Source organism: Callorhinus ursinus, unplaced genomic scaffold (assembly GCF_003265705.2).
Source record: "Callorhinus ursinus isolate GAN/ISIS: 27379988/994484 unplaced genomic scaffold, GSC_fseal_2.0 scaffold6, whole genome shotgun sequence".
Taxonomy (NCBI): Eukaryota; Metazoa; Chordata; class Mammalia; order Carnivora; family Otariidae; genus Callorhinus; species Callorhinus ursinus.
Window position 1 is genome coordinate 34964748 of NW_027397068.1, and position 14711 is coordinate 34979458.

Genomic DNA, 14711 nt, shown 5'->3' on the forward strand with positions numbered 1-14711 from the left:
CACTTATTCTTTAATAAACATTGTATTGCACACAGAAGTAATTCCAGCTCCCCTACAGGTGGACTCAGCTACACATATTTATTTCAAGAATAAGCAACCGACTTCTGTTTTTTCATTTTCATAATTGCTCTAGTATAATTATTTATTTTGAATCTGTGTTTAAACACAGTATTACGTAGTACCTCAGGGGCTAAGGATATGAACTGAGCCTGAAGCAAGCTCAAATAATTCTCAACCATTACAAGCTTTGAGAATTTTACCAAATAAAATAAAAATTTATGAGGAATTTTCTGGTGAAGGTATTCTTGTGGAAAATTTCAACTGCAGAAACATATGAAAGCTGCTACAATGAATCCCAGAGAACAAAGACATAGACAGTATTGCAGTTTCTCAAATCTACTATGAAATGGGATGTTTATGAATCTCTGATAAACATCCTTACTTTAAAGCTTTCTATTTGTATATCTGTTTCTTAATGTGAGAGAAACATTAGAAATTAAATAAAAAGTGTTCCTTAGTCAGCTATGAGTGAGGATAAATTGACAAATCTGATATGTACTATATACTGATTCTGTTGACCATGAGTATATGAAGATCAGGTTGACAAAACCATTGGCAAATGTGCAGAAGTGAAGTTTCAAAGACAGAAACTGCAGTGGAATTATTCATCACTGTGGCAGACCATTATGTAGGCATAAATACTTTTCTCTTTTTTTCAAAAAAAAATTAATGTACTTTAAAAAGTATTAGAACCTTATTTCTCGTATTTTATTATTTTTTTAAAAGATTTTCTTTATGTGAGAGCGAGAGAGAGCATGAGCAGTGGGAGGGGCAGAGGGAGAAGCAGGCTCCCTGCTGATTGAGGAACCTGACTCAGGACTTGATTCCAGGACCCTGGGATCATGACCTGAGCCAAAGGCAGATGCTTAACCGACTGAGTCACCCAGGTGCCCCACATTTTATTAATTTTTTACTAGCAATATTTTATATGCAAAATTTAATAAAGGAAAATTGTCACTGTCTGAATTGCTTTTCTGGACATAGTAATTGTTATTTGTTGCACTTCATGATTGTTGCTGAAAATACTTTTGTCTGCAAGAGAAAGAAGTTAAAATGGTCACTTTCAGGTGTCAACTCAGTAGGTATGCCTAGTTTAACTCAAAACAAATAAAACACATTGTCTTTTTAGTTCAACTCCATTTTTGAAAATTATGCTAATAGCAATTCATTTTAATAAGGCAGACTCTTAATAATCAAGAAATAGGAGAACTACCCTTAAATACAGCTCTCATCTACCAGAGATTTTAGTTATATATATAGTTATTAATTTTTAATTAATAATTATTATTAATTACATATTATATATGCTATATATTATCAAAATGTATGCCAACAATAAATATATGCTTTGTGTCTTAACTAGTTTGAATAAGCTTAGTAGGATGAAAAAAACAAAAAAATACAGCCTGCTGAAATTTAGACATGAACAAACAGATTATGAAGATCTCATAATAGCTAAAAAAGATGAATCTCTAATTTAAAACCTTCCACTAGGGCACCTGGGTGGCTCAGTTGGTTGGGCAACTGCCTTTGGCTCAGGTCATGATCCTGGAGTCCCGGGATCGAGTCCTGCATCGGGCTCCCTGCTCAGCGGGGAGTCTGCTTCTCCCTCTGACCCTCCCCCCTCTCATGTGCTCACTCTCTCTCTCATTCTCTCTCTCAAATAAATAAAATCTTTAAAAAAAATAAATAAAAAAATAAAACCTTCCACTATAGGTGATAGTTTCACTATTTAACTCTAGAAAATGTTTAAGGAATAAATATCATAAAGATATTTATATGACTTTATAGAAAACAGAAAAAGAGGGAAGGCTCTCCAATTTAACTTACGAGGCCAGGATAACCTTGATATCAAAACAAAAATAGGAAATTATGAGGAAAAAATTAGGGGGCAACTTCAATCATGAACACAAATAATAAAATTCTTAATTTCAGCTAACCAAACAATATGTACAAATGATAATATGTCACATATAAGTTAAGTTTGTTGTAATGATGAAATATTAACATAAGAAAACCAAATCAGAATTTACCACATAAACAGAACAAAGGGAAGAAGTTGTATCAAAATCTTTCTGGAAAAGCAGTTGATTCAAGTCAGCATTTGTTTATGATTAAAATACATCTTTTGGCAAACTAAGAATAGAAAAGAATTTCTTTCATAGAGGATATCTATAAAACACCAATAACAGTCACCATAGATATATTGAAAGCTTTCCTTCTGAGATTAAGAATAAGACACATATGAGAATTATCACCACTTCTAGCCAGCCTTATACTGGAGGTCCTATTCAATGTGGTAAGGAAAGAAAATAAATTTAAAAAAAAACCCATAAAACTGATATTATTTAATGTGACTTGTCTATGTGGAAAATCCCAAAGATTCTACAGAGAGATAATTAGAATTAGGTGAGTTTAACAACTATGTATTTTTTATTTATGTATGTATGTATGTATGTATGTATTTATTTATTTATTTTTAAAGAGAGAGAGAGAGAGAGAGAGAGAGAGAGAGAGAGAGAGAAACAGCATGAGAGGGGAGAGGGTCAGAGGGAGAAGCAGGCTCCCCACTGAGCTGGGAGCCCAATGTGGGACTCGATCCCAGGACTCCAGGATCATGACCCGAGCCGAAGGCAGGCGTTTAACCAACTGAGCCACCCAGGTGCCCCAACACCTATTGTATTTTTTAAATTGCACTTCTGTGACAGGTTAACAACAGAAAATAAAACAGAAAAAAAATTTACAATAGTATAAGAAATATTTAAACCTAGGAATAAATATCTAAAAATTGTGAAAGAAACATAAAACATTTCTGTGAGACATTAAGAAATATAAATTAATGCAGGCTGATACCACATTCATATACATTGGAAGACTCAGTATTTAAAATGTTCATTTTTTTGAAACTGAGCTGTAGATTCAATAAAATTACAGTCAAAATCCTACTAGGTTGGGGCGCCTGGGTGGCTCTGTCGTTAAGCGTCTGCCTTCGGCTCCAGTCATGATCCCAGGGTCCTGGGATTGAGCCCTGCATTGGGCTCCCTGCTCGGTGGGGAGTCTGCTTCTCCCCTTGCCTCTGCTTGTGTGCTCTCTCTCTCTTCTTCTCTGTCAAATAAATAAATAAAATCTTTAAAAAAGACATTCTAAAAAAAAAAATCCTACCAGGTTTATATGTGTGCTTAAATGTGTGTGTGTATTTGTATGTATCTGTGTATGAGAAAGGAACTTGAAAGCAATTATGAAGAAATTAGGGATTATATATATGTAATATTTTCAAGTTCACATCTTTGCTATGTTGCTCTCCATCCCAGCTGGTTGATTTTAACTTGTTTTACTTTAGTGAACATTAGTGTACTAATCTGTTTACACATTTGTCTCTCACTTTTAAATTCCAGTGTTTTAGAGGGCAAGTTCTTATATTTGTGTCTGTGTTATTCCCAGTATATCACACACATGTCTGTTGAATGAATGAATGAGCATCTTGACTCAGTGGGTAAGTTCCCATTTTAACCTTTTTTTTTTTTAAGATTTTATTTATTCATTTGAGACACAGAGATACAAAGAGAGAGAGAGAGAGCATGAGCGGGGGGGGGGGGAGACAGAGGGAGAGGGAGAAGCAGGCTCCCTGCTGAGCCAGGAGCCTGACGTGGGACTTGATCCCAGGACCCTGGAATCATGACCTGAGCAGAAGGCAGCCGCTTAACCATCTGAGCCACCCAGGTGCCCCCCATTTTAACCTTTTTAAAGAAAGCTTGAAATCACTCTGCTACCTTTCAGCAGAATTAAAGCCAAATCACATTCTTTTTTTTTTTTTTTAAGATTTTATCTATTTAGAGAGCACGAGCCCAGGAGAAGGGCAGCAGAAGGAGAGGGAGAAGCAGACTCCCCACCGAGCAGGGAGCCCGATGTGGGGCTCAATCCCAGGACCCTGAGATCATGACCTGAGCAGAAGGCAGACGTTTAACCAATTGAGCCACCCAGGTGCCCCACCAAATCACATTCTGAAAGGTAAAGGATTCTACTTTATTTTTCCATTTGAAGTAATTCACAATTTAGTTTCCTGTGGCTCTCTTAATGCACACACTGCCCAAGTTTCACAAACTATATCCAGAGAATAAGGCTCTCTTTGCTGATGGTATTGTTTTCTGTTTTCTCTGTGTGTACTTAATCATAAACATCTCTCTCAGAATTATGTTCATGATATGAACACCCCTGCTGTACATTTATATTTAGATGTCAACTTCTTTGGAATCTGAGGGTAATTTTATTTAATAATAAATCTGTGTTTTATAGAAGAAAAATTTAAAAGTATATATCTTGCAGTATATCAACAGAAAATGCACCCTCTTGAAAAGAATCATGATGACCTAGACAGAATCTAAAAAGTTGTATGGAAGAATGGTATACAAGCCTGCAAGATGCTAAATAATGTGATAGAGTTAATTTTAGCTAAAGACCTGCTCATCTGAATGTTAGTTATAATTTCTAAAACTCGTTTTAAAAAATACACATTATTTTTTTTTTGAAGATTTTATTTATTTATTTATTTGACAGAGAGACACAGAGAGAGGGAACACAAAGAGGGGGAGACACAAGCAGGGGGAGTGGGAGAGGGAGAAGCAGGCTTCCTGGCGAGCAGGGAGCCCAATGCGGGGCTCGATGTGGGGCTCCATCCCAGGACCCTGGGATCATGACCTGAGCTGAAGGCAGATGCTTAACAACTGAGCCACCCAGGCTCCCCAAAAATACACATTATTTTAAAAATAATACAGAATGTCACCTACCTGAATGACATGTGGTCTGTTGTATTTGTTTGCATGGTTTGAAGAAAAACAATAACATTGAATTATTTTAATATAATTGTCTTGTGCCCAAAATATCTATCTATATATATATTTTAGGCTAAGTTCATAGTCTCTGTTGCAAAATATTAATGACTGATATATATGTATTAATATTTATGACTATAAGGAGAATAGCTAATAATAATGATATACTGATAATGTCCATGTTTACATTTTATCTTTTTAAAAGCAATAACCTTGTGAGTTATAAGTACTATAACTAGCCCTGTTTTAAAGATAAGGAAACTGAGGCACAAAGAATACATATTTGCTCAATGTGACACAGTTGGTAAATGGTAGAGCTAGTACCTAAATCTAAATGATCTGGCTTCTGAACCCTTGCTCCTCACTGCCATCCTATAGTACCTTGTACATATGAGGAAAACATATATAAGAAAAGTTGTTTTGTGCAAGATTTCCTTTAGCTAAATTTTGCAATGGTCTTCATCATTTAAAATTAGAAAATCCTAATTACAGAATTAATCTGCATTAGTATTGAAAAACATTAGTATTACTGGTGATTACAGAGGGTCCTGAGGTCAAATAAAGACCAAAGATTTAGAAAAATTATGTTCTGATGAAGTCTGAGATTTCAGAAATATAGAGTAAAACGGTTTGACATACTTCTTAATGACTACTAGCAAAAATGACCTGGGTGATTTGGTTTTTTAGAAATGACTCTAAGAACCTCGAATATAAGTTAAGTCTGCTCTGATTTATATAGACTTTTTACTCCTCTGTTGAATAACACTTCTGGCAGTTTTGTAGAACATTCTTAAATTTGGTATAACTATGAAGATTACACCTTCAGAAACTCCAGCAGAAATTTTGCAATTACCATGATTCTGTCAGGTAAGAGAAACCACAAAAACCACAAAGAATAAACTTCATCAGTTCTTTCCTATAACAAGAGCTTTGTTACTCTTCACAACTCCGTTTGGTGTCCTGATTAACCTTATTTTTTTGGCTCTACTTATCTTTAATTAATATGCATCCTTTCATAGTGAAATGTTTTAAATTTGGATCATATGAATTTGGAAGTTATTATAATTCATAGACTGAACCAAAGATTACCTTTGGCATAAATTCAGAGAGAGTGGAAAGCTTAGCTAAACAATTCGACCCACACCCAAGCAGCATCTGCAGAGCTTTTGGGTTTTTTTGTTTTTTTGTTTTAAAGATTTTTATTTATTTGACAGAGAGAGACACAGTGAGAGAGGGAACACAGGCAGGGGGAGTGGGAGAGGGAGAAGCAGGCTCCCTGCGGAGCAGGGAGCCCGATGCAGGGCTCAATGCGGGGCTCAATGCAGGGCTCGATCCCAGAACACTGGGATCATGACCTGAGCTAAAGGCACACACTTAACGACTGAGCCACCCAGGCGCCCCAGCATCTGCAGAGTTTTTGTTCCCTAATTTGCAAAATCTGTGCAGCTTATTCCATTCACAAAGCTGTAGAGTAATAGAAAGCTTTTTCCATTTTCCAGCAAAATACTGTTCAGGCAGCAACATGTTTATAAAAACAAAGCAGCTTCATGCCAGTTCATCAAGATTCTCCAGCTTCTGTAGTCAAGGGTCTCTGGACCTCTGAGGGCTTGCCCAGACATCCTTGCTCAGGACCATCTGGAACTACTGTGGTTCCAAACAGCAAAACTGAGTATTTCAGAAATGGTTGCTGTAATCTTTGTTTTATTTTTCTCATGCATCCTGTGCTAGAATCTCTATTCATCTGTATCCATTTACTAGTAACATGGTTTTTCTCAGTAGATAAAGTAGTTTGTCTTCTTCTTGTCTTTAACTGGCTGAAAAAGTCCAGAGTGGGATCTCCTTCACCCCAACCCTGTCCATCTGCTTACCATATTCCATGGCCACGTGTCCTGAATGTTTCATCTCCCATAGCTGATGTGGCCACTCTACACTTCCAAGAACTTACATAATGTTAAATCTAAGAACATTTACAAGTTGTCAGGGAACATGTAACACCCACAAGTAATTATCTTTTTTTCCATTTTTTCCTTTTCTTTCTTCTTTTTAGAATTTACTTCAATTGATGAAAGTCTCCAAATTTTTTTCATGACTAGAATTTTAGGTTGATGAAAGGAAGTGCTAAATACAGTTTAAAAAGCAATGTTCTGGGGGGTGCCTGGGTGGCTCAGTCATTAAGCGTCTGCTTTCGGCTCAGGTCATGATCCCAGGGTCCTGGGATCGAGCTCTGCATCGGGCTCCCTGCTCGGCGGGAAGCCTGCTTCTCCCTCTCCCACTCCCCCTGCTTGAGTTCCTGCTTTCGCTGTGTCTTTCTCTGTCAAATAAATAAATAAAATCTTTAAAAAAAAAGCAATGTTCTGCTAACAAACTCAGATTTTATTTTTCGAGCCATGGGAAACTATCATTTTGTTGTTGTTTTAAAAGGGACTGTAATGATCAGAGCTAAGTTTTAAGAACATTAATCTGAATACTATGTTTTGGATGGATTAAAGAGAGAAGAGGACAAGGTCATGAAAACCAGTTATTGCTGTAAGATCAATCTGGGTGAGAAAGTAATGAAATCCTGAGCTCGGGAAGTAGTAGTGAAAATAAATAGGAAGGAGAAAATTGTCAGTAGAATTAGCAGGACTCAGCAACTGAGTACAGTTGGAGTAGAAGGAAAGTCAAAGGCAGCTGAGGTTTCAGGTTGCCTATTTCCCTGTTTCCTATTCTTAGTGCTAATACTATTATGGAAATATGGAACAACAGAAGAAGAATTCTTCTGCTGTTAGTGGGCTGGTGAAATAAATATCCAAGAAGAGGTATTGAATCAGACAACCTAGTTATAAAATTTGAGTCTTTTTACTGATAGTCTGTGAAAATGAATGGAATTTCTACGTGAGAGTATGTGGTATAAAAGATAAGAGTTGCACAGGATTTTAAAATATACTCACTGGGAAAAAAGGGATTGAGAAAGAAAAGTATACAAGGAAGGAACAGTCATGGAGGTGTGAGGGGACACATGAGAGTACACAATCACAGAAAGCCAGGAAGGAGAGTTTCATGCACATTTATCTGTTTGGGGTTCATTGAGTCTCTTGGATAAGCAGATTAATGTTTTTAATCAAATTTGGCAAGTTTTCAGTCATTATTTTTTTCCAAATATTTTTTCTGCCTCCTCATTCTTTTCTTGGGTAACTCCCATTAAATGGATACTGGTACATTTGATGTTGTTTTACTGGTCTCTGTTCTTCAGCTTGGATCATTTCTACTGATTGGTCTTCAAGTTCACTGATTTTTAATTCTGTCATCTTGAATCTGATTTTGAGCCCTTCTAGTGAATTTTTTATTTCAGTTTTCAAATCCAGAATATACATTTGTTTCTTTTTTCTAATTTCTACCACCTTACTGAGAATTTCTGTTTCTTGATTCATTATTATAATGCTTTCCTTTAATTCTTAAAACATGGTTTACTTTGGGACGCCTGGGTGGCTCAGTCAGTTGGCTCAGGTTGTGATCCTGGGGTCCTGGGATCGAATCCCACATCAGGTTCCTTGCTCAGCAGGGAGCCTGCTTCTCCCTCTGTCTGCCACTCCCCGTTTGTGCTCAATCTCTTTCTCTCTCTCTCTGACAAATAAATAAATAAAATCTTTAAAAAAAGAAAACAACGTGGTTTACTTTAGTTTTTTGAACCAAAGAGCCAATTTTTAAAATAAGTGCTTTGTGTTTTTTGTCTACAAAATTCAACTTTTGGGATTTAGGACCAACCAGAGACTTTTTTTTAAAACCAGAGACTATTTATATTGACTGCCTTATTTTCTGAATATAGGTCACACATTCTTGTTTCTTTGCCTACCTCATAATTATTTAGTTGAAAACTGGTTAGACATACTAGACAACATATTGTAATGAGTCTAGATTTATTTATTTACTTACTTACTTACTTATTTATTTTTACTTCTGAAGGTTATTGCTGCTGTTGATTCTTGTTTGATAATTTGGTAATTTGCCCGGACTAAATTTGTAAAATTTTTCTCTCCTACCATTTGCATGTGCTGATGTCCCCAGATATGTGCATAGATCTATGTGTATTATATATGTCATATATGTGTGTATCTCTATTTCCTAAACTGAGCAAAGTTTTATTTATGTACATATATACATGTATATCTGTATATACACATAAATATATGTATATATACAGATATATGTGTATTTCTGTATATAAATAAATATACATATATAAATAAATATATACAGATATGCATGTATATATGGTATATCTACATACACACACACAGTTATTTTTTTTAAAGATTTTATTTATTTATTTGACAGAGAGAGACACAGTGAGAGAACCCAAGCAGGGGGAGTGGGAGAGGGAGAAGCAGGCTTCCGGCAGAGCAGGGAGCCCGATGCAGGGCTCGATCCCAGGACCCCGGGATCATGACCTGAGCCGAAGGCAGACGCTCAACGACTGAGCCACCCAGGTGCCCCCACACACATGGTTATTTTTATTTTGTTTCCCTGTGTCTGCATGACTTAGTGATTTGACAGGTTGTGCTCAACACTTTGAGCCAGTAAGTTCTCTGTCCTCTGCCAGTGAATCTCTGTGAATATGGGAGCTCATTGAAAGTTCAGGCTACTTTTTTTTAAGTGTGCCCTTTCATATTTCCCCTATGCATGCACATAGCTCCAGGGTTGGTCCGGAATGGGTGACTAGCTTTGGTTCCCTCTCGTCTCCACATATACACAGACAGGAATATGCTTCAACCATGACCACAACCTCGGACTAGTAGAGCTGTTGGCTCTCTCTGTTCACCCACCTAAGAGCTCATTACTTCCACTAAAAATGTTGGGAGTGGTTGTCTCCCCCAACTCCAAACCGAGTGAGCTCACACTTACCATGACAGAGAAGCTGCCAGTTTTTATAGCCTACCCTACCTCTACCAAACCTCTGTCCTTACCGAAAAGGCAACAGGGGATAGAGAGCAGCTCCAGGCCAGAATGCCACAGTCTCTTTATTCTTACTCAAAATTCAACAGTTTTTCAAGCCTAAACACTTCTCAGATTGTTGTATGCCTTTGGTCGATTTTCAGAGTATTGAAATTATTGGTTTTGTCAATTTTATCTAACTTTATAACTGCATTTTAGAAAGAGGTTTTGTACTTTACTTTCAAATTTTATACTTTATTTTTTCTCTATTTCAAAGTGATTTGTATGTCATAAAGGAATAGGATAATAAGAAAATTGAAAGTGATTAAGGCCATTTCAAATGCCTTAATAAAAACTGTTCAAGAGGATATGGTGGAGGAACGATATAGAAAGTCAATGTACTATCCTTCTACATTATTCTAGGATCTACTTACTTCCTCACAGAATAGAAATCTTTGGCTCTCTAACTCCTGTGGCAATAAACTTCATTTAAAGAAGCATACTTACATTAGAACTCATTCTTCAGGGGCGTCTGGGTGGCTCAGTTTGTTGGGTGTCTGCCCTTGCTCGAGTTGTGGTCTCAGGGTCCTGGGATCAAGCCCCAAGTCAGACTCCCTGCTCAGTGGGGAGTCTGCTTCTCCCTCTCCCTCTGCCCTTCCGCCTGCTTGTGCTCTCCTTCTTTATTTCTCTCTCTCTCAAATAAATAAGTAAAATCCTTAAAAAAAACCACCTCATTCTTCAGAGAAAGGAACTTACATCTCTCCTTTTCATATCAGAAAATTTATGCCAGAGAACTCAGGATAAGCCAATCTGAAAATTACATTTTGAGCTTCCATCCAAATTTTCTCAGGGATAAACCCCTGACACAATTGTTTATTCTTTGAGGGTGCAAAAAAATTCAGTGAGGCATTGTGTTCTATTCAGTTGATCATTATGATATTTAAAACTATTCCTTAAAGAGCAAAGTATATGGTTCTCTAAATATCAGGCAGGTCCTCACTGCTTTGATGGTATTCTCAAAGAGGAGTTATGTGCCAAACATGTATATTTTCACTAAACCTGTATACTGCATGTACACATATAATCGGCTTCCAAGCAAGGAAAAAAGCTAGAGCAATTTGGGGGGGCGGTTAATGAAATTATACTTGATTAAGATAGATTTTCATTGTATAACAATTTCCCTGGCACATGTTCCTTTCAGAAAAAAAAAAAAAGTCTTGAAAGTCACTCTGTTTGATGAAAATTCCAGTCACTGTTCTGCATTGTATTATTTTACACAGAACTTAGAGTCTTAGAAAAGAATGTTTATTTGTTAAAAGCTACTGAAATTGGCTAATATTATTGATACTATAGTTTGTTTTTACACAGAGTTTAGTAGAAAATTTATTGTGATTAAGTACAAATGTAGTTGTCTACCTTTCACCTTTTCCTCGAAATAGTCAACACCATTAATAACTTTCCTAGAGTAGAGATGTGAATGTTTTTCTTCTTGCTGAGTCCCCAGTCTCATGAATCCATAATCTAGAATGCTTATTTTATTTTATTTTTTTAGAAGATACTATTTATTTATTTATTTATTTATTTGACAGAGAGAGACACAGTGAGAGAGGGAACACAAGCAGGGGGAGTGGGAGAGGGAGAAGCAGGCTTCCCACTGAGCAGGGAGCCCGATGCGGGGCTCGATCCCAGGACCCTGGGATCATGACCTGAGCTGAAGGCAGACGTTTAACAACTGAGCCACCGAGGCACACCTAGAATGCTTATTTTAGCAGAACAGTCATCTCATCTCAGCTTGGCTATCCCATACCCAGATCTCCTGGCAGCCACAGAATAACCCTTGCTGGTACCCGTGAGAGAAAACAGAGGTTCGGTTTGGGCATGGTAGAAGATAAAAAAATGAACCTGGTACTTCATTTCACATCTTAAAATTTTTGCTTTTTATTTAAGGAAAGTGATAATAAATTGGTAACCTTATTAACATTTAAAGTCTTAGGAACTATTTTTGTAGCTAATTATAATATTACATTCTTACTGACTAAATATATCACAACTACATTCTATTATAGTGGTATTTGTCATTATTAATAACTCATTATTTTTACCTCATAAAATAGCTATATATATATATCCTGCAGTTTTTAATAACATTCCATAAAAAGAGAGAAAGAATAAGGTATTTGACCATCTTGGATTATTTTTCATAAATCCAGTGCCCTCAAGTATATAATTTTAGAAACTCAAGTTTATCAGTTTAATTCAAATGATCAGTCTTTGCTGATTAGAATAGTATTCTCTATCGTCCAGTGTATTACAACTCTAATTTTAGGGTATTTAGGAATTTGAGTTTGTAATCAGAAAGCTCCCTGGTGCTATGAATGGAGACAAAGGTCTTGAGGAATGTTTATCTCAACTCAGGTGGAACCTGGAGAGTTGTCTCTCATGTTTTATAATACATCTTTCTAGTGGCCTCAGTTGTCTCATCTCACAGTGCTACTTTTTAGCTTATGAGAACTTTAAGTCCCATCATTAAACCTTTACTAATTGTGTGTAACCTCCTTGGTTACACTTAGTTCCCACTGGACTATAACCAAAATTCATTCCAGTCTCTCCCATCATCTGGAAAAAGTTAGTTAAAATCTCCCCTCAATTCTGTCTGTAAATATGTAAAATAAAAGAGTTAAACCAGATGCCCAGCTACAACATTTTATGATTTTAGGTGTTTATATATTCTTGGAATCAGTATCAATACATAGTGATACCTTACCGAATGTTAAGTGAGTGAACCTACTATTATCTGTCTACACATAGTTTCCTTGGACACCCAGTCCTTCCAGACTTAGCTTATCCTGTTACTATGTCTAATGATTAGTTCAACTAATATGACCAGTCAGAACCATTTCTTTTCTCAATCACAAGGGCTCACCAAACACAGCACTATTTCAAATGATTAAGTACCTGCCCTGGAAGAATCTCTCAATATGGTGTTGAATTGGCATGGGTCGTTGATCTTAATTTCTAGACTCTGCATGGAGATAGATGTGTTTGGGATGGTTGTTCTTAAAGGCAAAAGACTTAACATCCGGGACGCCTGGGTGGCTCAGTCATTAAGCATCTGCCTTCGGCTCAGGTCATGATCCCAGGGTCCTGAGACTGAGTCCCACATCGGGCTCCTTGCTCGGTGGGGAGTCTGCTTCTCCCTCTGCCTGCTGTTCCCCCTGCTTATGCTCAATCTCTCTCTGTCTGACAAATAAATAAATAAAACCTTTAAAATATATATTTTTACGAAAAGGGTTATCCATAGTGTTAGCATTAGGTGGAGCAGAGGTCCATAGCTCTTGAACGGGTTAGTAAGTACCAAAGAATTGAGAAATATAAAGCAGGAACTTTGGGATGCTTTGAGGAGCACACGTCAAACCACCACAGCCTCAGATGTTGTGCTATAGAAGTAAGAGGGCCAAGAAGAAAACATTAGTCAGGTCTGGAACTCCACTCATTCCAATAATATGCCTGGCAGAGAAATTACTACCTGTTTTGCAACATAGCCTTAGGGCAAGTCTGGGCAAGCTTTGGGTGGGCAAAAAACTGGCTTCCCCAAACTGACCTGGTTTGCCAAGCCAGCCCACGTACATGCCTCACACATGGAATCTTCCTTTTTCCCTCTTCTCTTTCCTTTTTTCCTTCCTACTTCCTTCCTTCCTTCTCCACTTCCTGCCTCTCTTCCTCCTCCTCCAACCTCTTCCTTCTACTTCTCTCCCTTACCCCTGCCCTATCTGTCTGTTCTTCTCTTTCTTTCTTTTTCAGAATGATTTGTGGAAATGTGGAATGTGTTTGTCAGACAACTGCATCAGGGACAGTTAAGCGGAAGCCAGAGCCATGAGTCTTGTGGTCATCCTAAGTGCTTCGGCTTCCCCACCTCTTCATTTGTTTATGTTAGCTAAGTACTAAAATCAAGGTCTTTACTAATTTATAGTTCAAATACACATGTGAGTAAATGTGTTTGTGTGTATTGTGTGTATGTGGAAGTATATATGTGTATGAGTCTGAGTTTGTTTAAACACTGACGGATGTTTTTCCAAATGAACTGATGATGACCTCTAAGTTGTGGTTTAACAGAAGGAACTTTATGTCCTACTTTTTCTCTGGAGAAATTAAAAGATTACTAAGGGTGGTGGTAGGGCAGCACTGTGCATATTTGTGTGTGAGTGTGTGAGTGTTAGGTAATATTGGGTGGAAAATTTAGGGATATTTTCCTTTGTAGTATTCCAAATAAATCTGTTTATGTCGTGGATAGTTACTGGGAATAAATATCTTTCTTCATGAAGGCCTTCTTAATTTCCAGAAAATCTTATAACTGTTTATCAGTAAGGTCTTTAAATAGACTTTGTTTCATTAACAGTAATAGCTACCTTTGAACATTTACTCTGTCTGGCATTGCCCAACACTTTACATTCTCATGTTTTAATTCTATAGATGGGCATTAATATCCCCAGAAAAGATGACATTTGGGGAGGCTAAGCAATTTGCCTGATGTAACAGAGCAAATAAGTTGTACTGCCATTACTTGAATATAGATCTGTCTCTAGCCACAGGACACCCGCTATTGTGACATAAAGGGACTCAGATAGATATGGCATGGCTTATTTTAGAATTTCTCTCCTTTGATGAGAGCTTGTCTGTAAAGATGCCTGCTTTTTGTGAACTTTAAGCTAATGTAAAATAATTTGATAATTATTATTTTAAATTAAAAAAAAAAATCTTTGGGCGCCTGGGTGGCTTAGTCATTAAGTGTCTGCCTTCGGCTCAGGTCATGATCCCAGGGTTCTGGGATCGAGCCCCGCATCGGACTCCCTGCTCCACGGGAAGCCTGCTTCTCCCTCTCCCACACCCCCTGCTTGTGCGCCTTCTCTCGCT

At 37.2% G+C, this 14711-nt stretch overlaps 1 protein-coding gene across 3 annotated transcripts in view; it reads left to right on the forward strand.

Annotated features, from left to right (window-relative positions):
• Nucleotides 1-14711, forward strand: part of DSE (dermatan sulfate epimerase) — a 150238-nt gene that overhangs the window by 35804 nt on the left and 99723 nt on the right. Inside the window, exon 2 of one of the 3 annotated variants that reach the window (XM_073893817.1) lies at nt 3880-4068. The exons of the other annotated variants lie outside the window; for them this stretch is intronic. The gene's annotated coding sequence lies outside the window, so the exon portion shown is untranslated. The remainder of the gene's footprint in view (nt 1-3879; nt 4069-14711) is intronic. 3 annotated transcript variants of the gene reach the window in all.